The sequence below is a fragment of the Giraffa tippelskirchi genome, chromosome 6 (assembly GCF_054371585.1).
Source record: "Giraffa tippelskirchi isolate mGirTip1 chromosome 6, T2T-mGirTip1v1.2.pri, whole genome shotgun sequence".
In the NCBI taxonomy this organism is placed as follows: domain Eukaryota; kingdom Metazoa; phylum Chordata; class Mammalia; order Artiodactyla; family Giraffidae; genus Giraffa; species Giraffa tippelskirchi.
Window position 1 is genome coordinate 152,974,496 of NC_137280.1, and position 25,288 is coordinate 152,999,783.

General features: G+C 41.0%; 1 long non-coding RNA gene across 1 annotated transcript in view; it reads right to left on the bottom strand.

Moving 5' to 3' along the window:
• Positions 1 to 3,851: 3,851 nt before the first annotated feature.
• Positions 3,852 to 25,288, bottom strand: part of LOC145511143 (uncharacterized) — a 120,668-nt gene continuing 99,231 nt past the window's right edge. The window contains exon 4 of the long non-coding RNA XR_014057544.1: positions 3,852 to 4,494. This is a non-coding gene — a long non-coding RNA (uncharacterized LOC145511143). The remainder of the gene's footprint in view (positions 4,495 to 25,288) is intronic.

Below are 25,288 nucleotides of genomic sequence, written 5' to 3' on the forward strand. Positions count from 1 at the left end.
CCCACATCTCAACAAGATTCCATGTGAATTGTACTTGTGTCTTACTTAACCTCTCCCTGATCCCAAATTCATCTTCTCTAAGTGTGAAACTGTGCTAGGCTCCTCTGTCCGTGGAATTCTCCAGGCAAGAATACTGGAGTGGGTAGCCATTCCCTTCTCCAGGGGATCTTCCTGACTCAGGGATTGAACCTGAGTCTCCTGCATTGCAGGCAGATTCTTTACCATCTGAGCCACTGGGGAAACCCATCTTCTCTAACCAATTATTTAATATATCTCACTTGATCCATAATCCAGGCACAGCCCCTGTTCCTACAAGAAGTCCTCTGTCAAAATAAGTGCACGTCTTCATCTCTTCTTTTTTGCACCTGTCTATATGGAACAGTGAGACTTCCCTGGTGGCTCAGCAATAAAGAATCTGCCTGCCAGTATGGGAGACCAGGGTTTGATCCCTAGGTCAGGGAGATCTCCTGGAGCAGGAACCCACTCCAGTATTCTTGCCTGGGAAATCCCATAGACAGAAGATCCTGGCAGGCTACAGCCCATGGGGTCACAAGAGTTGGAAACAACTTGAGCAACTAAAACAACGGCACATGGAACAGTTAAGGCCTAATCATATACATCTGAATTTCCTATTACTGTTCTATTTGAATGAAATATACGTGAACATTTAAAAGGGAGAGAGAAAATAACTCTTCAAATATAAGAAGCTACATTCTTGACCTCTATACCCTTCAACAAAGAGGATTCTTGAGGCCCTTGTTTCCTTTGGAAAGAGACACTGGCTCTAAATCCCTTAATAATTCTACTTGATTTAAATCTGACTTTAATCCTGTGTGATAAATTAAGATTGTGTATCTTTTCACCTTTGCTTTTTGGAGTAATTTGTCTAACCCAACACCTGCATAAACAGATCAGCTCCTCTAAGTGATATGAAGGCATCGGGAAGAGTATCATTAGCTCCGAGACAGCTACCTTACCAGCGGGCGCCCTGACCCCGTGGGTGCTTGAGGGCTTCAGGAGTGGATGCATTTAGAGACCCACCCACTGAAGGAAGAACATCTGATTCCTCTAACTGCATGTAGAGTTCCCTGGACAGCTGCTACAGGTCTCTTCTTACAGTATTCCCAATCCGCCAAAGTCCCCCCACAAAAAATTCTACTTAGAAAGGGCTTCCCAGGTGGTGCTAGTGGCAAAGAACCCACCCACCAATGCAGGAGACATAAGAGATGCATGTTCGATCCCTGGGTCAGGAAGATCCCCTGGAAGAGAGCGTGGCAACCCACTCCAGTATTCTTGCTTGGAGAATCCCATAGACAGAAGAGCCTGGCAGCGTTGAACACGACTGAAGCGACTTAGCACGCATGCAGAGGAAGAAAGCATTGTCCCTGGGAGGATGCCAGGTAGCCAGCGAAGGAGGAACCCTGAGGTCTGCCCCAACACAGTAATTCCCTGTAGCAGGATAATGTGCCTTTCCTGGAGCTGGGCCGACTTTGCCCTGAGGTTACATTTCCACACAAAGAAGCCTTTAAAGGTGCTGGTGCAGACCTCCACACTGGAGGTTTATGTCTGTCAATCTTAGAAAAAAAGGAGGCCGTAATAAAACTGCAGGAGCCAGCATTAGGGAATTACAACTTCAGCATCAGGGGAGGTCTGCCTATAGCCCTGCTAGATGCTGAGCACTGGTCTAAGGACGGAGAACAATAAAGTGAAAGGAATTTAAGTCAATTGACCGCTGGACTGCATGAGTAGGACTCAGAGAAGCGGACATTTGCTGAGGGTGGTGCCTGATGCTTGGCCACTGCCATCATGTCAGCCCGACTGGGCGACCCAGAGTTAGAGAGAAGGAGAAAAGTTCACCCAAGTCAAATGAGTCGAACAGGACTGCAGACACCCAAGTTGGAGATTGTGCATGCAGCAGCCAGGGCAACTCTGAGAGTAATTCAGATGAATCAGTTAATAAGAACAAATGCTACTTAAGGTCTCAGTGAGTGACCACGATAGGCAGAAAAACAGGAAATACAGCAGAAGGTGGACCGGCACACTGCAAAGAGACACACAGGGGAGAAAAAGGCGGTGGCCTCTGGGAGCTAGGCTGAGAGAGAGGTGGGGCAGCCACTGAGTGCTTCAGACTGGCTGGGGTGGGGGCTGGGGGGTGAGGTGGGGGAGGGATGGGATAGAAAGTGGGGAATGGAACTGAGAATAGAGAGGGCATCACTGCCACCTGTCCAGCATCTCCGCAGCCCTCATTTTGGCAGTGTGGCCCTGATTCCTGCACAGAAGGCTGGTTGGACCCAGCTTGAGAGCTTCCTAAAATATCCTTGGGTCTGATGCAATCACATTGTGATGGCACTGCATTGCGATGCGGTGACAGGCTAACCTGGTGGTGGAGTAGGAAGGCCTTTTATGTCTTCATATGACTGTGTCTGAGAGAGACCAAGTGAGCAGAGTGTTCCCAAAGGGCAATGGGGCACTTGGAAGAGTGGTTAACTTCTCTGATGAGGAAAGACTTGAGTTTCCAATCCCCCACTCCCACTGCAGAGACCGACCACGTGTGGAGGGCTCAGTCAGGAGATGGAGACTCAGGCAGACCTGCAGGGCACCCTAAACTGCACAGGGAACAGAGGAAGGGTTGTGCTAAAACCAACCTTCACCCTGAAGAAAGCAGAAAAAAACAAGATAGCTTGTCCCAGAGCATGCCCTCCGGGCAAAGGAGTTGGGTTGGGGCACTGGAGAGCAGACGGGCCTAATCCGGAGAAAGCCACCAAGAACTACCAAAAACTGGCAGCAAGGTCCCGGTTAGCCTAGGTCTCCAAATAAAAACAATTTGCCTAGCTCTAGGCCAGTCCTTGTTCTGCATCATGATAGGAAATTTGAAATGTGAATTAAACCTTGCAAAGGAATGTAACTCTTTCCTCCCTCCCCCAGGCCATTCTCTCTTTCTTAGAGGGGGTGAGGTGGGTCAGAGGGAGGAAGGTTTAACATTTTTGCCCCTTGACCAAAACACGGAAAGTGTCCACCACCTCTCCCGCCATCCCTGCCCCCCCAGTGCTGAAAGTGTTCAAAACTAAAAGCTGCAGCATCTTTTCAGCAAGTAATCAGCACAAGTTGAAAGGCACATGCTGTTGCATTTCTGATCAGATTGTATGTTAAGCAGGAAAATATCCCCCCCACTCTCCCCTACTTTTTTTTTTTTTGGCTAAATGCTCGTCTGTTGAAAGAAGCCACCAGGCAGTGCCTCTCACTTTGTCTTGGCAGGGCACAACCATCAGACGAAGTGGGAGGAAGAAACATTAACTTCAACAGCTGTTTCTTGACCCCGGCTGTCAGTCTTCCCAAGAATAAATTTTGGAGAGTCCTATTTGAAACAAAGAGGGAGTTTTGGGGGAGAGAAAAGTTGGTTGGTTCCAGGGCGGCCGCCCAAACGAGCAGGGACCAAGATGCTGGCAGTTACCATGCAGCCTGCCAGCCTCTGCCGGGTGCAGGGGTGGAGCAAAGTAACTTGAAAGCTCCCCTCTCGGCGCCCTGTGCCTGCAGCTTCCCCCCCTAACGCGCGCCCAGATCCAGCGCCGGTGGTAAGAGCCGTAGCTCGACTACAGTAATTCCCCAGCTCGGGCGGCTTGAAACTGCTCGGGCTGAATAGCATTTGCTGTTCCGTCCGGCGGCCGCCTCCCGCCGCCGCTGCCGCGCTCCCTGCAAAGCAGCTCTCATTATCCCGGAAGTTGTGCTGACACTGTCTCGCTGCCACCAGAAGTTTGTCAACATCAAACTTCTCCTGTGTGGGGTACGTTCACCTTCCACGAGTATTTAATCGAGCCAACAAGCAAACAAACAAACCCAAATAAATCTGCCCGTGATGTCATGGTCTTTTTTTTTTTTTTGCTTTTGCTTTCCTGGAAGGCTGGGGCTGGTAGGAATTTGCTGGTGGGCGCTCAGAGCGCCGGTAGGTTTCGGGGTGGGGGGCGATCAGGGACGCCCCCCCAGGGTGAGGAGTGGGGAAGGGACTGCGAAGGGCTTGCGGGAGGTAGGGGCTGGGAGGCGGGGGCCGGGGCCGGGCCGGGGCGGGTGGATGGGTCCTGCAACCTCTTGGCTGCGGTGGGTTTGGAGTATGCCCTGACATGTTGCTTGGCGGCCCCGACCCCGCAGCAAAGGTTACCTGGACCAGGTGGCCAGGAATGTACCGCGGGGGTTTTCTTCACTCCCACTGTGCTCTGTACGCCTGCATGACGTTTCTACAAACACCTCTTGGGGTCTTTGGGAATAAAGGGCGTTAGGGTCATAAAATGTATTTTTGAGGCTTCCACTGCAACATCAAAGAAATCCTTGCGATTTGAGGGCAGGGATGTAGCACCTTTTCTGCTACCTTGATAAAACCGTTTGGTCTAAACTTAACTCCTTTCCCTAAGCCAGGTCGCCAGGTTTAGTTTGAGTTGCTCCTGGGTTTGGGTGTTTGTGGTTTCCAGTTGCTCCCCCGCTGAGACACTCCTGGCTCTGTCGCTGTGGAAGGGGGAGAGGAGGAAGAGACTTATGATTAACCCTTTCCATCTCGTGGTTTTATCCGGGTACAGTCAATCCTACTCAGACTGGAGAGGACAAGGCCTGACTTGAGTTTTGACCCTAGGCACTCATGAATTAGTGCCCCTTGGGGCCCATGGGTTTTGGGGGAGGAGCTGGAACCTCGGACACTGATAATAACTTTATGTCTAGTTTGGGAGGCCACACTCCTCCCAAACTAGATATAAAGACAGGCGAGATCCCAGGGAGGGTGCTGCTGTATGTCAACTCAAGTCAGGTATGGGCAACTAAGAGAGTTCAATATCCCTAAAGCAAGTGGCAGCCCAAAGCCTGCCCTCTTGAGTTGGAAATCTATCCACTTGTGGATGCAGTAAAATTTTTCTGTGTTCTTCAACAATAAGTCTGAGTGGATAAATACCTCTATAGAGAATATTACCCATTGTCCAGTATGGTATTGCAGAGAGGCTGATTTAATCCATTTAGGGAGCCAGGTACTCCATTTACTCTTGCTGGTAGTCTGTTATTAACCGTGTTTTTAGAAAAATTATATCTACAGTCACCTATCTTTGATAACAAGAAGCAAGACGATCTCTCCTATTTTTCAAACTACCCTAAACAGAAAAATTGTGCTAGTCCCAAAGGGCTAGCTTAACTTAAACACAAAACAAAAGCAAAAAGCTAAAAATAAACCATAAAGAACTGAGGTGTTTCTCTGGCACTGGGAGTTACTTTTGACAAACACAAATCAAACTGATTCAAATACATTTCTAGAGAATCCAGTCCTAAAAAAAATTAAAAAATAAAATCACACACAAAGAAATGTGTTTTCTTAAAAGTTTAGCTATTCACTACAGTGAATTTTCCCTGTTGGCCATGCCTCAAAAATCTCCCTGAATTATTTAGACTTCTTTTCTTTGGGTGGTACTTTAATTTTTATTTATTTATTTTCTTATAATCCACAAAGTACTACTCAACATTGTTGTACCTCAGTGTGGACATGAATCAAGAAGGACGTGTGGAGGATTCCATTTCCAACTCCACGTGCATGAATTTTTTGCCCTGGTTGTTAATCTGTCATGGTGTAAAAAGCCTGATTTACAAAGGCTGGAGGACTTTTTTGCAGAGCAAGGTTTTGTATGGTTTCTATGGCTGGGCTTATATACAAATAAAACTATTTTGCATTTCTGTCCACAATTTCCTAGTTGCACAAGGATAATTTTCAGAGTTTTCAGCTTCTAGTCCCTGAATGGGAGCAGCAAGCATGAGGAAACAATTTCTTTTTACAGTGATGTGAGCTCAATGCTCTTCTGGATTTAGTTACTTCATAAGGTAAATATCACTAGATGTGTGCTGAGATCTTTGGGGATCTAAGGTGGTGGACGGGTGAAAACAGTCTACTGTGAAATGCTTAAGAATGTCAAACAACAGAATTCGTTTACTGAGCTAATTGGGTCAACTATGGTACTCTTTAAAGTGGAAATTAATTCCAACATTTGAAAAAAAATTATTCTCAGTTTACTTTTGGTTACATTTAGGTTATTTTAGTCACTATGATTTTTAGAATTTTATCCCAGGAATTCAATTAAAACAGACCCTTCCGAAAAATGTACACCATCCAATGAATAACATCCTCTAGTGAAAAGGTAGGTTTTAAACTTTATGCTAATTACATTTTTAAATAATGAAGTTCTTGTAATTATTTTTATTTAAAAGCATAAAATCTGATAGACAATTGCCAAAGCTAACCAAACTGCTTTTAAAATTAATGAATATTAATGAAGTTCACGAATAGCACAATACTGCCCCTGCCTGCCTCAGGAAAACAAATGTATTGACTTCATTCTCCTAAAATAACAACCCTCAGTTATTGATGGTTAAAATAATTTTTATTGCTAAAAAGATTGTACATAATGCAATTTTTACAATTCATAAGACTTGGCCCTGTTTACTGGACTTCACTGGATCTCTTTCCAAAAGCTAAGCATATTTTATCTTTTACATATCTGAATATTACTTTTTTATTAATTTGCCACCTCAAGACATTTTGTTTTCATTTTTCTAAGTTCCCCTCCTCTGTCATTTAAGTGGCTCTCATGAATGACTCAGGATTTTCAGGCCTTCATTTATATTTGCTACATAGATAATGGCATCATTAGTTAGCACCTCCATTCATCTAAATTTGTCTAAGCATAGTGGAAGCTGCCCATGACATTTTCCAATGAAAGTGACAAATGGATGTCAATCAAGTGACCTCACCCATTTCAACGTTATTTTGTATGGTGTGTACATGTTTGTGTATATTTCTACCATAAAAATAGGCTATTTTTTGATCTGGACATCTGCCTGCTAAGGTAGCTTTCCCAGGCAGATCACTGGTTGGCATTAGACTAAATTTGGAAAATTTAACACCAAATGAATGACAAAAGAAGAGAAACAGGATATAAAATTAATTATGGCAGAATCCATTCCCTGAAGATAAATAATTTTTGATGCTCTAAATTTCAAGATTCCACAGTTTTACTTCAAATGAATTTATAATGAGAAAGGCAAAATCATTTCAAGTAAGCCAGCAAATTTGGGTCAAAATGAAAGCAGCTCTAAGAGAGGAAGAGAGATGTTCCTGCTTCCCATAGGGCTAGTTGTAATTTTCTGTCTATTAACAAAAATGTATATGTATTTATTTCTATTAATATATGTGTGTATATAAAAATACACACACAATAGTATACTCTAGTGTCCTCCTATTTCCCTTTGTTTTTAATAACCAGTCCAATCTCTAGTGCTGTTTGGAAGGTGAATGCTTATTAGAACCTGATGCCAGTTTTAATCTGAGATTACTTTGCACTTGAAATCAATTGCTGTTTTATAATCTGTGACATGTTTTTACATGTTTAGAAGTGCTGCTGCTGCTGTAAAAAATTCTGTGTTGATATTATAATGAGTTTATGTGTTTAGCCAAAAAGTACTGTATGCTAAGATTAGACAGTAAAGATTCTAAAATCCTAAATGGGTTAGTAAACCCTTGGTAATAATTATAGTTTTATGGGTAAATAATATTTCTAACAGCTTAATACTGCATTAAAGTGCATTTTCCCTAAAGTTGTTATGGAATTTCTTTGTCCATAAGGAATATTTTTTAAAAGTTTACCATGTAAACTTATTTGACTTGGAAATGCTTTGGAGTGAAGCTAATCTTTACACCCAGGACCACAGACTGCAATTTCACTTACCATTATCCATGGCAGGATGTTTAATTTTACTCCTGTGACCTAAAGAATTTTTAGTGACTTTTTAAAAGTGGAATGTGGAAAGTAGCTCCACCTCATTGTGAACGTGGGAATTTGATAAATAATGCTCTAAATGACCATCTACTCTGTGACTTGTAGTATAATGAGTAGATGTGGAAAAGCAGCTATCAACTAGACTGTAGGTTTAAAATTTAGAATGTTTGTTTGGCTGTGGCTATAGTCAGAGTCATCATGGCAATTACATTTGTCATGTAATTGGCAACATATTTTTTGATCCATTAGTCCTTTTCCCCCGCAAATTTGTAGAAGGTATAAATGTGTATTCTGCAAACTAAACTTGCTTTCTAAAAACCAGACTTTCTGTTTACATATGGAAACCAAGAAACCTGAATTAGAAAAATACCTGGCTTTCTTGTTTAAAATTTTGGAAATAACATTTTTAAAAATATATATATATATATTGAAGGAAAACTGCCTTCTTTTTGGAAGAAAGAAACGGCCTTGGTTCTGTTTATAAACAGCTCAAACCCAGTTCAAAACTACTGTTGGGAATTAGATATGGAAAGGTTCAAGCTGTTCTGACTTAAATTTTTAGATATGTAACATATGTGATGACCACCCACCTAGTGGCTGAATAGTATGTTTACTTTCCTACAGTTTTCTGAACCCATTCAACTTTGGAGATTTAAATATGGCATAAATCTCTGTGCTCAGGAGCCTGATGTGGGAATCCTTACGTAGCAGAATCCTCCAGCCTCAACTCTGGTTCTTGTCGGTGTTTTTCTCCAAGTCACTGGTTCCTTCTCATCCCACGCACTTGACTCTTCTCTTCCTCTAAGCCATCCCCTGTAGTGTGCCTCCCTGGGCCTGGCTGGAGTGCCCAGAAGGCAGTTGTTTAATGGCTGTACAACATCCTGGGGGTACAGTTTGACAGATTTAGCCTTGCACACAAGCTCTTTAAGGCTAAAATTAGCCAACTTTTTTTTTTCCTCCCTTCTTCCAAAAGGTTATATTTAATCAAAGGATCTTAAGTTTGGGAGAAGTTCTAGAAGAGGCCAATAAGCTGAGGTTGCATTCAGGTTCTGGTTCCTGAAGAATCCACAGCCTAGGACCCAAAGTCCCTTTAAAATGTTTCATGATCGTTAGAGGGCTCCGAAGGAATCCCTGAATGCCTTTACAAGTCCCGGTGCCCTCCCTTCTCATCTACCAGGGCTTGCAACCACACTGGGCCCATTGCCTCAACAAGGGCACGAAGAAGTTTGGAAAGCTTGGGTAGGCTTGGAAAAATGACAAGGATGGATGTTTCTCATCCCACTGTTTCAAGGAGAAGATTGGAGGACAGGCGGATGAAGGGACAGATAACCCGGTGCAGACACTTGACAACTCCTGGGCGGTGGGCCAACCACCAGGCCAAGTACTGGGCGCAGCTCCAGAGCCCGGGCCCATGCCCAGGGCACTCAGTGGTTTAAAGCTGGCATGAAAAGAACACTCCTGCCGACAGGAAACTGAGTTGAACAGATTGGGAAAGAGCAAAAACGGGCTGCCCAGGAGGCTGTCTCCTGGCCTGGAGTTTCCAGTTGTCAGTGGCAACCTAGGGCAGAGCAGATTTCGGGTTTCCTCCTGCCTAGGGGGCTGGGAGAGGTGGGGTTGGATACAGGGTGAGTGCAGTGCGGAAAATTCAGCACAGGACGGCACAGAGGCAATACAGGCCTCTGGGGAGAAACTCTTCATCAACTTAGGCCTCCCAGGCCAGCTTTGTCTGGGCTTTGTACTGTCCTCTGAGAGTGAGTTCTGATGCGTTATAATTTCTGTAAAATGTTAGAACTTCCTTGCCCCAGATTTATCTCAAGAAGAATTTTTGAAAGGGTAAGGCAAAGAGCAAAATTTTCTTAGCCTCTTATTTAGTGCTTACCCTGTTTATAAGAAAAGGAAAATCAAAGAGTATGATCAGTCCTCCTCCTGTTGCATAATTAACTCCTATTTTTATATGTTAAACCCCTGCAGCTGTTTCTTAAGAGCTAAAAGTTGGTAAGTCCCACTTGCCTATACCTGGAGGAAGGCAAAATAGTTCTGAGTTTTATTAAAGAATTCTGGACCCTGGAGAATGCAGGCATTGTGTTAGAGCCAAGAGTACAAGAAAGAGAATGAAGCTTTGGGTTTGCAGAAATCCAAGTGGGCTTCAGGTTAATAGCAGGGAGTTGCAGCTTGTGGCTCATATGATTAGCAGAAATAAAAAACAAAAACAGACTTTTTTCTAAGTAAGACATGACACTAAAACTCAGTAGACACCTCAAGGAGTGTGTTGAGGAATCTTGACGTTTCAATAAAAATTTCACAAGTGATTTATATATATGCTGAATTTTGAGAGCTATAGCCATGAAGCTTAAGAATAATGCCATCCTTCCATGATCCTAAAACATGAAGGTAAGTATAAGACCTTATCTGAAGTCATTTCTCTATTGTTTTTGAAAGTGCTGTAGTTGTTTTGCAGCACATTTTTCCTTCCTAGTTACTTTCATCTAGGGCAAATTTTTTATTGATTAATGCTTGGTGGAGGAAGATTACTGAGAGGTTCTAATCTGGCCATTAATAATCATAACAGTAAAAAAAAAGTATGCTACCCGCTTTTCTAAAGTGCTTAAATATAGTAGCCCCACTTTACAGAAGGGGAAACTTCACTTTAGAGAGGTCAGACAACTTTCCGAAGGTCAGGATGAGTGGCAGAGTCAGGTTTCAAGCCATAACCTTATGGTATAATAGTCCTGACTTCTAATGACTCTGTCCTGGGCAACCACTTTATCTCTATAAAATGTAGTTTTTTTGTGGCTACCATAGGGGCAAAACCTTCTTTAAGAAGGTGTGAGGGTTATATATTAGCATAAATAAAGTTCCTGACACATAATAGTCACCCAATAAATGGTTGCTCCTACCATTACCAAGAAGTAAACCAAATAGTGGAAAATCCACATAGAGATACCAGTAATTGACTGGATCTTCTGAATCAGCTTCATGGTTACATCTTATTAGGCCTGCACACCTACTTCATTCTTATTTTGTATAAGAAAGTCATTTCTTGGTCATTACCCAGTGCTCTGATTGAGGACCACAATACCCAGGCGATGAATAAGCCACAGGGCTAGAAATATCTTGCTGGTTTATCTAGTGCCAGTCTAACAAAATCTAAAAGTCATTTCTAAACACTCAAAATGACTGGCTGAATTTTTCTTGACTAATGTATACAACATCTAAGGAAAATTTCTTAAAGCAGCTATGGCATCTCCAGAGCTTTGAAATCCATTTTCAGAAATTGATTTGGTTACCTCATTGCTTTATTAAGGCCGTAAAGTCTGTCTACCTTGCCTGGTTCATCTCCCCAGACAGACTTTCTAACACTCTCTAACATGCCTTCCCACCTCCTGTTCTCTGTGCTGGAATATATCATTTTTTTCCTCTCTTCCTGGATTGCTTCAATTCATTCTTCAAGGCCATGTCTTGAATGCTACCTTCTGTGTGAAGTCCCTCCATCCCACTTCCCCAGAGAGAATTACTCTCCTCTGTACTCCCACAAAATGCGGTTACCACTCAGAGCACTGTCACAAGATGTTCATTGAAGTGATTTGTCTTGTGAACACTTCCAAGCCAAGGACCATGATTTACACATCTGTGTGTAAGTTTAAGTGCTATGTAACTGCTTGTTAAGTGAGTAAAAATTTTAAGTGATGTGATGCAGGGTTTTATTATTATTATTATTAAAGGAAATTGATTGTACAAAGTCCCCTGACTGGTTTTCAGTGAGCTGTCATAGGAGTTCTTGGTCATTCGTTGTGATGGAAGAAATGAACTTGAAGAAATGGACCTGACTTCATGAATGTACATACTCTCTGCTTTCATCTGTAGTGGTGGAAGTCATGCTTAAGAACCTGACCTTGCATGGGTTAAAGAGAACAAACACCAGCAGGAATGGTGGCCATGAATGCATTGTTAGGGGAAGAACCACAGAGTAGATGGCCTTAGGTTAGCATCCTAGCTAAGAGTGGAATGAAAGATGACCTTGGAACATTTTAAGTCCAATAGGATCTGTTACTCAATTTTCAGTTGTCCCTTTATTCTGAGCTGTGCCATATTTCCCCCTCTCGTATTCTCAAGCTTTCTATAAAATTCTACTCTTCACAGCAGTCTTGGGCTAGTGATGAATGAAGAATTAAGGGAGAGAATGAGGTGAATTAAAGCCTTTTCTTATTTCTCTTTGGCTAAGACCTGCACCTTGTCAAGAAAAATGGTGTCTTGAATGGTAGAATGAGTGAAGATTCTGGGTCCTAATTCTGTTACTATGACCTTCCTAACCAGCAGTATCCAGCACAAGAGACTCTGTGTCTCTTGCTCCAGCCATACAAGTCTTATTCTTGACATGGTACTAACAAAGATTGCATATGCTGTTCCCTTTACCTAGGAAACTTTTCCATTGTCCTTTTGTCAAATGAACTATTTCTCATCCTCAACTCCATCATCATTTACATAGGGAAATTTTCCCTGACTAGGTCAGTCTCCTCATGATTGCTGCTTCTTAATAGCATGTATTGTAGTTATGGGTTTACATTTATTTGTAAGATAATTTAATTTACGTCTGCTTCCCCTGTGGTCAGAAGCTCCATGAGAGCTGTTTTTGCACCATTATAATCCCAATTCTTCAAATAGTGCCAGATGCAAAGTGGGTATCATTAAATACTTGTTTAGTGATGTAAGAAAAAAACTTTTTCCCCCAAAGATACTAGAGGTTGGTGACCCCTGAGATGGAAGACAGTGGATAACTTGGGTTCCACATCCATTCACTGAGTCCCTCTTGTGTTTCTGATGCTGTTTGAATCTTAAGAACACCTGATGAATGGGACACTGAATGTTGCTCTCATGGCTTCTTTAAAGCTTCTTTTAACTATATATAAGCTAATTACAGTGATGATGACAATGATGATATTAAGTAATAGTGAATATGTGTAGTAGATTGAGCATTTACTATATACCAGATATACCACAATGTAGTTAGTTGCTTTCTGTTCATCAATTCACCTGATTTTTGCATAACATATGAGGTAGGCATTTATTGTCTCTAGTTTGTAGCTGAAGAAAAAAAAGCATCAGACTAGTTAAATTTGTTGCTCAAGATGACTCATCTAAAGCTCAAACTCAGAAATTCCTTGGTGGCCCAGTGGCTAGGACTCCATGCTTTCACTGCTGTGGTTCTGGGTTCAATCCCTGGTTGGGGAACTAAGATTCCACAGGCTGTGTGCTCATACACTGGGTCATCTGCGACTCTTTGCAACCCCATGGACCATAGCCCACCAGTCCCCTCTGTCCATGGGATTCTCCTGGCAAGAATACTGGAGTGGATTGCCATGTCCTCCCAACCCAGGGATTGAACCCAAGTCTCTTATGTCTCCTGCATTGGCAGGCAGATTGTTTACCACTGGCACTATCTGGGAAGCTCTAAGCTGTATGGCATGACCAAATAAATAAATAAAGCTTGAACTTAACCAGAAACTCTGGTCTAGATAACTTTTTAGACTCTATTCTTGGATATTAGAGATAGGAATGAAAGTCAATCAGAAATGAATCTGAAATCCCCCTAAAATCTCAAACTTCAACATTCTGCTCTCTGAGTACAATCTTTTTTCCAAGTCTCACTCCCAACCCCAATCAACCTCACAGAGACCCTCAGAGCCTCAACTTCTCACCCTATCTGTTCACTGACCTCCCTTCAGCCCCACTTCCATCTTAGCTTTCACAGAGGCTTGATCCCCTCATTACCTTCTACTTTTATTGTATCCATCAATGAAGACTCAATGCCATGATCATCTCCTCTACTCATACACAATTTGATCCTTACATCTCTCTCATGGAGTTGTTGTGAAGATTAAATGAGTCAGTACATGCACTCTTTAAAGCAATTCTTCACATATACATAGTATTATTGCCTTTGTTTATCCCTGAGTAGTCAAGCACTTTTGGATAAACTCTTTTCTGTACTGACTTAGACAACCTCAGTTGGATCCTTAATGTTTCTGTCAATCTTCTTATTTAGCAAAGTTAAGCATGCATATACCTTTTAAGGAATATTTCAAGTCTTTATTCTTCACAAGTCTTTTACTCAACTACTAGTACACTTGCCTTCAGCAAATGACCTTGGCAGTGAACATATTTTTGTTACCTGCTTAGCATCCATTCCCCTTTTATTCTGGTAATCGCCACCACCCTCCTCATTCACCATTCTCATGTCTGTGGTTTGGGTGGATGACTGTATCCTTTTGGCCATAGTGATTAGTTCAGGAGTAGGTATTGGACCCAAAGTGAGCCAATCAAAAACTTTCCTAAGACATTAGAAACATGACTGTAAAAGGTATCTTTAGACCATAGGTAAATGGACCACTCTTTCACTTTTGACAGTGTCTGTCACTTCACTTCTCAAGCTCTCTATCTAGGTTCCAAGATGAGACAGCTCTCTCCCATCCCCCCTAAAATCACTCTTCCTTATCTCTCTTTGGTCCCCTGCTTTTCTCATGCTACATTCTCCTTGTGTACTCTAACTACTTCATAGTTTTCATTTTTACTCTATGCCAGTGACTATCAAATCTGTGTTTACTTAATCCAGTGTTCTACTTGGAACTTCAAATGTTTGCTGTGGATTTGCATCTTGACGTTCCAAGGGCATCTCAAATTCAACCTAGTAAAAACAGAACTTACTATCTTACTTCCAAATCTGCTTTCCCTGCTATATTCTCTGTCTCTGTTTATAGTACCACAGTCTCTCAGAAGTACAAGCCCATGTTTGTCTTCTGACCTTCACCTCACCTGACCTGACCCGACACTTCGTTGGTCTCCTAAAACATTTACTGAATAGATTGCCCACTTAGAGCAGATGCTGATGGCCACTTGCCTGACAAACATTCTCCCTGCCTTCTTCCCTGCTAACAGAATTCCAGTTTTGCTCAGGTATCCATGTGATGCTCTAAGGATATGTGCTTGAGGCAACTGGCTTCAGTTTCTGTCCCAGATCCAAAGGATGAGTCTTGATTTGTCTATTCTAAACCAATCATGATAATTCTTGTCAAAGAATAACTCAGAAATATTTAGTTAGTTATATGCACAGAAATATTTGACTCATATATGAGAGAAACAGCTATTAGATCGTTGTCAACGAACAAAGGCAAAACAACAGGAATTATGGGAGGAGGGGAGGAAAAACCCTCAGACATTCTGCACACATTACATCTTGTTTTATATTTTGGATGAACTGATTAGCAAGCAGCAGCTTTTGTTCATCCTGCTGCCACTTTTTGCAAAATCCTTTTACCCTTTCCACCTACCACTAGCTCAGCAGGTATCACGTTCTCTGGAAAACCTCCATGGTCAGCTCCTAATCCCTGTTACACACCAAGTGTATTAGTATCCCTTCTTTTGTTTAGGATGGACACACACACACACACACACACACACACAGAGTGATGCATGCTGGCTGCTAGATTCCTCTTTCTCTAGTTAGATGGGGAAACTCTACAGTTTAGGGGAGAAATATGTGCTATATGCTAAATACAGATCAACTTGGGTAAGGCAGGATTTTGAAGAGGAAAGAAAAAGCCACATTTATTGCCTCTGATTAGTTGTGACTAAGGACCCTTGCATGCATGTGAGTTAAGTCATTTCAGTCGTGTCTGACTCTGTATGACCCTATGGACCGTAGCCTGCCAGGCTCCTCTATCCATGGATTTCTCCAGGCAAGAATACTGGACTGGGTTGTCATGCCTTCCTCCAGGGGATCTTCCCAACCCAGGGATCGAACCCATGTCTCTTATGTCTCCTGCATTGGCTGGTGGGTGCTTTACCACTAGCGCCACCTGGGAAGCCCTTTTGGTGTTCTGCAATTCTAGAACATGGATTATCTGATGTACATCATTTCTGAAATGGGTGGTTACTAAAGTTGAACTCCTAAATAACTAGAGACAGACTCCCTTAGGAAACACATAAAACTCGACTGTCATTTATTTAGCATTTTATTCAAGAGTTATAAAGTGCTTCATAATAGCCTTGTTAATAGATGCTTGCCCTGGGCAAGTAATAATTTACTGGACAAGGTATAACAGTTCCCATTTTATTCATTTCCTACGGTGTATTTTGTATGAAGGAAAACAACTCACAAAACTTTCAGCTTTCCCTGCTAACTTTTTATTCTGAAAAATTTTAAATATGGTGAAAACTCATTATACCTTTCACCTAAAATAACCAACCGTTAACATTTTCCTGTACACACTGTCTCTCCTTCCCTTTTTCCTCTCCCCAACAGGAAAACACCACACTTTTTATGACTGAAGAGTCTGAAAATAAGTTGGAAACACCACACTATCCCTTGATCCTTCAGCATGCATTTCCTATGGACAGTTTCTTCTACATAGCCACAATATCATTGTCATACTCAAGAAATTTAACATTAATACAATGACATGATCTAATACAAAGTGTACATTCAAATTTCTCTAATTTTCCCAGAGCTGATTTAGCTTTTTTTCTCACCTAGATCTTATCGAGACTCTTGCATTACATTTGGTTGTTATGTCTTAGTTTTATTTTCTCTAAAACAGTCCGTCTGCTTCTTAAAAATCTTTCACAACATTGATATTTCTGAAGACTCCAGACACATAATTTTGTAAAATGTCCCATAATATATTAGATTATTGCCTTTTGGTTGGATTCAGGTTAAGCATTTTGGGGAAGAATACTGCATAAGAGATGCTTCCTTCTTAGTACAGAGCATGAGAAAGTAGTTTCATTATTGGTGATGTGCAGTCTGATCACTTTTATCTCTCTTTTTTTTGGGTATGCTTCTCAAGTGAATCATTTTTTATAGGAACCTCACAGAGATGAGACCAATGTCTCCATTTATTGAGCATTTAGTAAAGTGAAATGGTGAATAAGGTAATTATTTTTTTAAAAAATAAAATACAGTGGTCAGGTTTCAATTATCTGGATATTTTCATTAAAACATTTTTAGCATCTTAGGAAACAGAATTATCTGCAGAGTTGTTTCAAATCTGCAGTTCTCTTTGTTCACACAGATCTGGCCACCTAATGGCATCTATTATCTCCAATTCACAGATCAGCACAAAATTCAAATGGCTTAAAAGAAGCACAGTATAGTAGAAAATAGAGATTCATCTAGAGTCCAGAGTAGTCAAACTTCTCTCATCCCGTTAAGCAAATCACAAGCTTTTCCTGGGCCTCAATTTTCTCCTTTGTGTAATGAAGAAGGAGGACTTTAAGATCTTTAAAATTCTCCCCTTTTAATAGTTCATTCATATCTTTAGTTCACTATCAAATATACCCTGAATCGGAGAAGGCAATGGCACCCCACTCCAGTACTCTTGCCTGGAAAATCCCATGGATGGAGGAGCCTGGTAGGCTGCAGTCCATGGGGTTGCTAAGAGTCGGACACAACTGAGTGACTTCACTTTCACTTTTCACTTTCATGCATTGGAGAGGGAAATGGCAACCCACTCCAGTATTCTTGCCTGGAGAACCCCGGGGACGGCGGAGACTGGTGGGCTGCCGTCTATGGGGTCACACAGAGTCAGACACGACTGAAGCGACTTAGCAGTAGCAGCAGCATACCCTGAATCACTGTGACTCCTAACTTTAAATGCTTATGACTTGTGCAAGATCAAATTAATGTTATTGTTTTTTCCTGGTGGAAATAACAGAATTTTAGTAATGAGAAAGAGTTGTGGAAATTATCCCTTCAACCTCCCACGTGATGGGGGAAACCCATCCTACTGGGCCATCTGGACAGCACTTGAATACTTTAGGTTATGCGGTAGTGATCCTGGGAAGCAACATGTTCATGTGTGGGCTCGCTTAAGTTCTGCCTCAGCTGTTTTAGGGCCTACCTGATGATTGACAATGTCCTCACTATCTTAGTTTGTTCAGGCTGTTGTAATAAAATATCGCTCAGACTGAGGAGCTTATAAACAATAGAAATTTACTTCTCACAGTTCTGGAGGCTGAAAAGTCCAAGATCAGATGCCAACATGGGCATGGCCCAATAGGAGCTCTCTTTCTGGCTCTTAAGTACGAGCCTTCACTTCTCAGTTCTCTTTTATAAGGATATTAATCTCATTCAAATTGAAGAATTGATGCTTTTGAACTGTGGTGTTGGAGAAGATTCTTGAGAGTCCCTTGGACTGCAAGGAGATCAAACCAATCAATCCTAAAGGAAATCAGCCCTGAATATTCATTGGAAGGACTGATGCTGAAGCTGAAGCTCCAATACTTTGACCACCTGATGTGAAGAACTGACTCATTGGAAAAGATCCTGATGCTGGGAAAGAAGGAAGGCAGGAGAAGAAAGGGACAACACAGGATGAGACGGTTGGATGGCGTCACTGACTCAATGGACATGAGTTTGAGCAAGCTCCAGGAGACGGTGAAGGACAGGGAAGCCTGGCATGCTGCAGTCCATGGGGTCGCAAAGAGTTGGACCTGACTGAGCGACTGAACTGAATCTCGTCCAAAACCCAAGGCTCTGCCTTTATGACCTAATCACCTCCCAAAGGCCCCACCTCCTAATACTATCACATAAGGATTTGGATTTCAACATATACATTTTTTTTCACTTTAAAAGCTAGACTTTAATTTTTTAGAGAAGTTTTAGGTTCACAGCAAAAGTGGACAGAAAGTACAGGGTCCCATATAGGCCCTGCTCCCTCACGTACATAACTTCCCCCATTATCAACATCCCACAACAGAATGATATACTTGTTACAATCAATGAACCTATACTAACACATAATAATCACCCAAAGTTCATAGTTTATATTAGTTTCACTCTTAATGTTGTACATTCTATGGTCAACACATGAATTTGAGGGCAAGACAGAGATATTCAGCTTGTAAGCCTTCACCTTCTCTTGACTTCAGGCATCCTTTCCCTTACTCTCCTTCAACAACGCACCTCTGTGTCTGTACCTGGAACTCATAGCTCAGGTCTTCTCTGCCTCTGAGATCTAGACTTTCAGTTTTCTTGCCTTAGACCATCCCTTCCTCCCTTCTCATTGCTCTTGAACAACACCTGGATATAAAATCCCTGGACATGTTTCTTCCTCCCCATTGAGTCCACCAGTCCCTTACAACTATATTTATCTTCTGCCCAGCCTGGGCAATCACTTCAGTATTGCCCATACAACTTCCTCAGCACTCAGAGCATTTCTGATTATACCAGGTATACCTGAATATTTATTTATATGCCAAATACTGCACAACACACTTGCATAATATAAAACAGCTGTGCGGGGAAACAAAAAATCAACTTGTGAAGAATACTGTAGGGTGAGTGCACAGTTTTTAGAATAAAAATATATATTTAACTATACTGTAACCTAACCAAGCAAATACCACTGACCAAACCACATATTATTCATATAGAGTAATAATGGCAACTTTTCCGGGTAAAAATGAGACACCTGCCAAGGAAATTGAAAATATTACATATGTAATCTTAAGGACCTTAAAATATAGAGGATTGCAGACATGTGAGGTAACAAATGTTTCCTCTGATGTGTACTGATGTGCTATGGTTTAAGTTGGAGATGGAATACAATGATTGCAGATCAAGAAATGTGACCCTGAGGGTTTGAATGTGTTTTTATTATATTTTTCAAGAGTAAATAAGTCCATCATATTTCAAAACAACATGCTTTTAATGCTAATGTAAACCATGGGTGCCTTTCTTCATATTTTATTTCCAATAGATTTCTTTGCAAAGTCTTTATGTGAATAGTTATATTAGAAATCAGAATAAAATATTGGCACAAGAAGGACTCTTAGAGATCATTCAGTCTATTAGTGAGGGAATTGAGGCCCAAAGGGGCAAAATCACTTTTCCAACATCGTATAACTCTGCTGATCCAGCCAGATCTAGAGCCTGGTTTTGAGGTCAAGTTATTTTCCCAGTGATTTTCAAGCCTGTCTGTCTAGGGGCTTGAAGGGTCTCTGGAGGCATGTTAGCACTCCCTTGGAAGGGTGCATTGATTGTTTCTCATCTTCTTAAGCTAGTATCCACTACTTTTGAGTGTCTTACATTTTGTGGTTCTGCTTAAAGATTTGAACTAGGGAAAAGGATTCCAGTGTTAAAACATACATATTTTAAAAAATTGGTAACCAGGCCTTATTCATTCAAATGGTAATTGAATTTTCCCCTGTAGCTAATTAAGTGCTAATAGTCAATATTAGTATGATGTTCTGGATTATATGCATTTCATATATTTTATTTAAATTGCTTCTTTATATAAATGCAACAAACATGTTTCTACAGACAAAGATGCAGATCAAATTGAATAAAATCCTCTCTTTTGCTGTCTTTGAAATCAGCAGCCTTCTCCTTGATTTTGCCAGTATGCTACCTGGCTATTTCAAAATGAAGAGAAATAAAATAGACACTGTAGGATGAAATTTAAAAAAACAAGCAATTTTAGGTTTCTACGAACTACCCACATTCACCTAGTGGGAGTCTGACACGGCTAGAAACCTATCCGATCCATATTTCCATGTAGTAGGAAATTTATTTTCACAACTCTATTCCTTCTCAAGAATGTCTTCCCAGGGAATTATAAATATTGATTGAGATCAGATTAATAACAGCATATATTTTCCTAAGGGTTTTGCATATTACAATTAATAATAAGAGTTCCCTAACATTCTGGTGACTGTAGCCATGTTTTCCTGGGCCATGGAATGGCCTATATTTTAGTTTCTCTGAGTGTTCTGGATTTCTAGTTAACCAGTATTTTAGTGCCTGAAAATTTTCAGTGATCATTTCATCCTTCCTTAATCCTGAAATGTATTTGACTACCAAAATGAATTTGAATAGACTATTAAAAAAATAAAATCCAATTTCTTGAAGTGGTTGTTTTCCCCACTAGAACAAACTCAGCTTGCACAGTGATAATTCACAAATGTTTTGGATTCCAGTTATGAGCTTCTTTCCTTTATTAGAGCAATTAAGATCCATGAGAATGGAAGCATGTTTTAAAAATATCAGGAGCACAGATTCTCTTAACATGTTTTTAACTTTCACAGAAAATTAAGATTTTCTGAGCTATAATTTTCACTTTTTTGAGAGTCTAATAGGTGTATGGCTCTCCTCAATATAGCTGTTTTCCTTCACTACCTGTGGTGATGTGGTTGCGATATTAAAAAACCAAAGGCGTGCACTGAGCTCTGGCTGTAATGTTTCTAAACTAATCCAGCATGAGCAGAGAAGTGATTAGAAAGGCGACAGTTCCCAATGGAAGATGGATAAGCTATTTCTAGAAACTACCATTACCACTGAAAAAACTAATTGCTTTCCTCCCGTTTTTAGATATTTCCACCAGTTCAGGAAGGACAAAGTGTGAGGAAACTTCACCTTGTTGCAACTTACAATGTTTTTTTCCTAAACTGCAGAGAGCAGAGAGAGTTGGATTTCCAAAGCAAGTTTCTGAGATGATAGACTAATGTGCTTAAAAGAGAAACTATGAAAGTGTTTCTGTGTCTATGAATGAGTAGATCAATAACTCACTATTGACTTGATAAATATTATGGGGTGCCCACTATGTGGCAGGCACTGAGTTGGATAGAAACAAAAAATATAGAATCTTTGTCCTAGATGGACTTCTAATGTGCTGTAAGTAGTAATAATCAGCAAGAAAAATTCCTGTGGTAGTCCCAAGTGAAGGAATGCCTCAGATATCAACCTAGTGCCCTTTTAGGACTTTGCAAAATTTGTTTTAAGTCAATTCATGCCTGGAGAATTCTGTGGACAGAGGCTACAGCCTATGGAGTTGCAAAGAGTTGGATACAACTGAGTGACTTACATTTTCACTTTCATTTTCTATCAAAATTTACATTAGGCTAGCAGTTTCTTATGGGTATGGCAGATATATTACCTATTTTTAAGTTCTACAAAGCTTGGTATAACATACTAATAATACATCATGAGATCTGAGAATATTTATGCTGATGACTGAAAGCAAGAGCCTCAGAGCTATCCTAGTGACTGCATTCCATAGTGTGCTATTGTAGAAAGAACATAGGCTTTGATCTAAATCCAAGTTCTTCCAGCTATTAATGGAATTAGCAGGAAAAAGTCACTTAATAATCAACTCCCACCTGCTAACTCAGATGAGGGCTGTGCAATTTGCCCTCTGTTCATGTTACATCTTGCTGATAGTTGTCTTTACATAATTCCCTGTTTTGATAAAGCTGGATCTAAGTTATGACAAATCGCTTTTTTATAAGTACTATCTCTTCAATTCCCACTGGTTCTAGCCAGAGACACACCACCTCATCATCCCATTGAATATCCTTTGAGAAGGAACATTAGTTTCAGAAGGAACATTATCTGAGGACAGCCTAGAAAGGCGATGACAATATGCAATGTGTATTAGTTCAGACTTTGAATCCCTACTAAATTTTAAAAAGTGATCCATCTTAAGGCTTATTGGTTTTGGCACTAAAGCTTGCTTTTTCCTCCCTTACAATTTTGATAAATTATAACAGCATTTTTGTCATACCAGACATCAGGTAAAATGAACACAATGGCAAAAAAAATCCAAAAGAATAAATTAATACAATTACAACTTCGCTCTCCTCCCGTTCAGTTTATTCCATCTTTCAGTCTGGTTTCAGATATTAGTAAGTAATGGAATAATACACAGGAAATGAATAGCCCCTCCCCTGCCCTGTAAATCAGAAAAGTCATTTACAGGAGCTGAGTGAATGCAGGGAGAGGTATGTGGTAAGGGAATTGAAACTTAATGGCCCCTCAAGAGTTATAACATCTATCTCTCTGCCAGTCTGTCTGTCTCTCTCCCCTCACCTTGCCATCTTTCTCAGTATTGCACCCCCACCCCATTCTCTTTTCTTTTTTTTTCAATCTCTTTCTCTCTGTTTCCCAGTTTATAGATCTCTCAAGGCCAGGGGTCAGGGGGCTTCCCTGCTATCTCAGGGTAAAGAATCCACCTGCAATGCAGGAAGTGAAAGAGACTTGGATTTGATCCCTGGGTCAGGAAGATCCCCTCAAGAAAGAAATGGCAACCCACTCCAGTATTCTTGCCTGGAAAATCCCATGGATGGAGGAGCCTGGTGGGCTGCAGTTGACTTAGCAATTGAGCACACACCCAAGCCTGGGGACCTATTGTCTTACTGAGAGGTGGTCTCTGTGTTTCAAACATTTGAGTGAAAAATATCTCCCAAGTGCCTAAGACACTCCTTAGGGAGAATTTTCCCTTTTTTTGAAAGTGGATGCTTGGTTACTGGTCCTTCCTGGTGGCTCCCGTTTTTGATCTGTGTCAAATTCTGCAAGATATTAATTGTATGGTTCAACTCTATACTGTCATGAAAGAAGTCAGAGTCATGAAAATAATCAAAATTTGAAAATAAAAATATCATCAGAACATTTTTTGGAATGTATTTCCTAGTTATATTCAAAAATGGCCACTGTGGTAAGCTGAGAGTTTTCAAAATTCAAACAAGAAAATGGATAGCTCTGTCAGGTTCTGAAGCAAGAGGTATAAGGAGTTACCATTCTTTTTTAATCTACTTTCTACTATTTCTTTTCTTTCTTTCAACTTCAGGCTAGGAATGAACTCTATCACTTCTCAAGATACCAGCAGATCATCTAAACCATCTTCTAAACTTTGACTATACATTTGGAATCATCTGGGAAACCTCAAAAAATTTTGATTCTGAGGTGTCTCCCAGAAATTATTATATCATTGGTCTTCAGTAAGCCCTGAGTATCAAGATTTTTAAAGAAGTCCCAGGTGTTATAATACCAAACCAAAGCTGAGAACTGTTGATGGCTGCTTATTTAACTTGTATGCAGAGTACATCATGAGAAATGCTGGGGTGGAGGAAGCACAAGCTGGAATCAAGATTGCTGGGAGAAATATCAATAACTTCAGATATACAGATGACACCACCCTTATGGCAGAAAGTGAAGAAGAACTAAAGAGCCTCTTGATGAAAGTGAAAGAGGAGAGTGAAAAAGTTGGCTTAAAGCTCAACATTCAGAAAACTAAGATCATGGCATCTGGTCCCATCACTTCATGGGAAATAGATGGGGAAACAGTAGAAACAGTGGCTGACTTTATTTTTCTGGGCTCCAAAATCACTGCAGATGGTGATTGCAGCCATGAAATTAAAAGACGCTTACTCCTTGGAAAGAAAGTTATGACCAACCTAGACAGCATATTAAAAAGCAGAGACATTACTTTGCCAACAAAAGTCCATCTAGTCAAGGCTATGGTTTTTCCAGTGGTCATGTATGGATGTGAGAGTTGGACTATAAAGAAAGCTGAGTGCAGAAGAATTGATGCTTTTGAACTGTGGTGTTGGAGAAGACTCTTGAGAGTCCCTTGGACTGCAAGGAGATCCAACCAGTCCATCCTAAAGGAGATCAGTCCTGGGTGTTCATTGGAAAGACTGATGTTGAAGCTGAAACTCCGATACTTCAGCCACCTGATGTGAAGAGCTGACTCATTTGAAAAGACCCTGATGCTGGGAAAGATTGAGGGCAAGAGTAGAAGCGGACGACAGAGGATGAGATGGCTGGATGGCATCATCGACTTGATGGACATGGGTTTGGGTGGACTCAGGGAGTTGGTGATGGACAGGGAGGCCTGGAGTGCTGCGGTTCATGGGGTTGCAAAGAGTTGGACACGACTGAGCGACTGAACTAAACTGAACTGATGGTTATGGAAGAAGTTGTGAAACAATGATGGAAAAACATGTCTGGTGGGCAGATCACTTTGTGAAATGCTGTGCAAGTTATGGTATAGTTTTGGCTGCTTTGACAGAAATCCAAAATAAGAGTGGCTTAAACACTACAAAAGTTATTTCTTTCTTATATCACAGACTGAGGTAGTAGGCATCTCTGCTTTGAGAAGTTACTAGAGACCCAGAGTCTCTTTATCTTATTGCATTGCCCTCAATCGCATGGTTCAGAACAACTCACCACTATGTCCGCATTCTAGTTAGCAAAATGGCACAGTCTTTCTTTCTAAGGAAATAACCTTTCTTTTTAAGGAAATAAGTGCTTATGTCACTTCTGCTACCATCCAACAAACCAGAGCATAGTCATAAGGCCACAGCTTGTTGCAAGGAAAGCAAGGAAATGTGAGCAGCTGTGTAGCCTGACAAAATGTGGACTTCTATTATTTTGAGGACAAAGGAGGAAATATTGGAGGAAAACTGGCATTCTTTGCCACAAACATCTTATTGCCTTTCCAAGGTAAAGTCTTAGAAGGTCCTGACATAGTTGGATTCAGCAGGAGGGAAGGAATGAGAGAAGAGAACTCTGTGGATAGAGAGAGTGAGTTCAGTGTTCGAAGTATTGGAGTAGGAGTCATCTAAGAGTTGGCTTGGGTGAGTCAAGTAGTGATAGATGAGATTTCCAAAATAAAGGAAGTGCAGGGACAATGGGACTACATGAAGTCACTTGAAGCCAC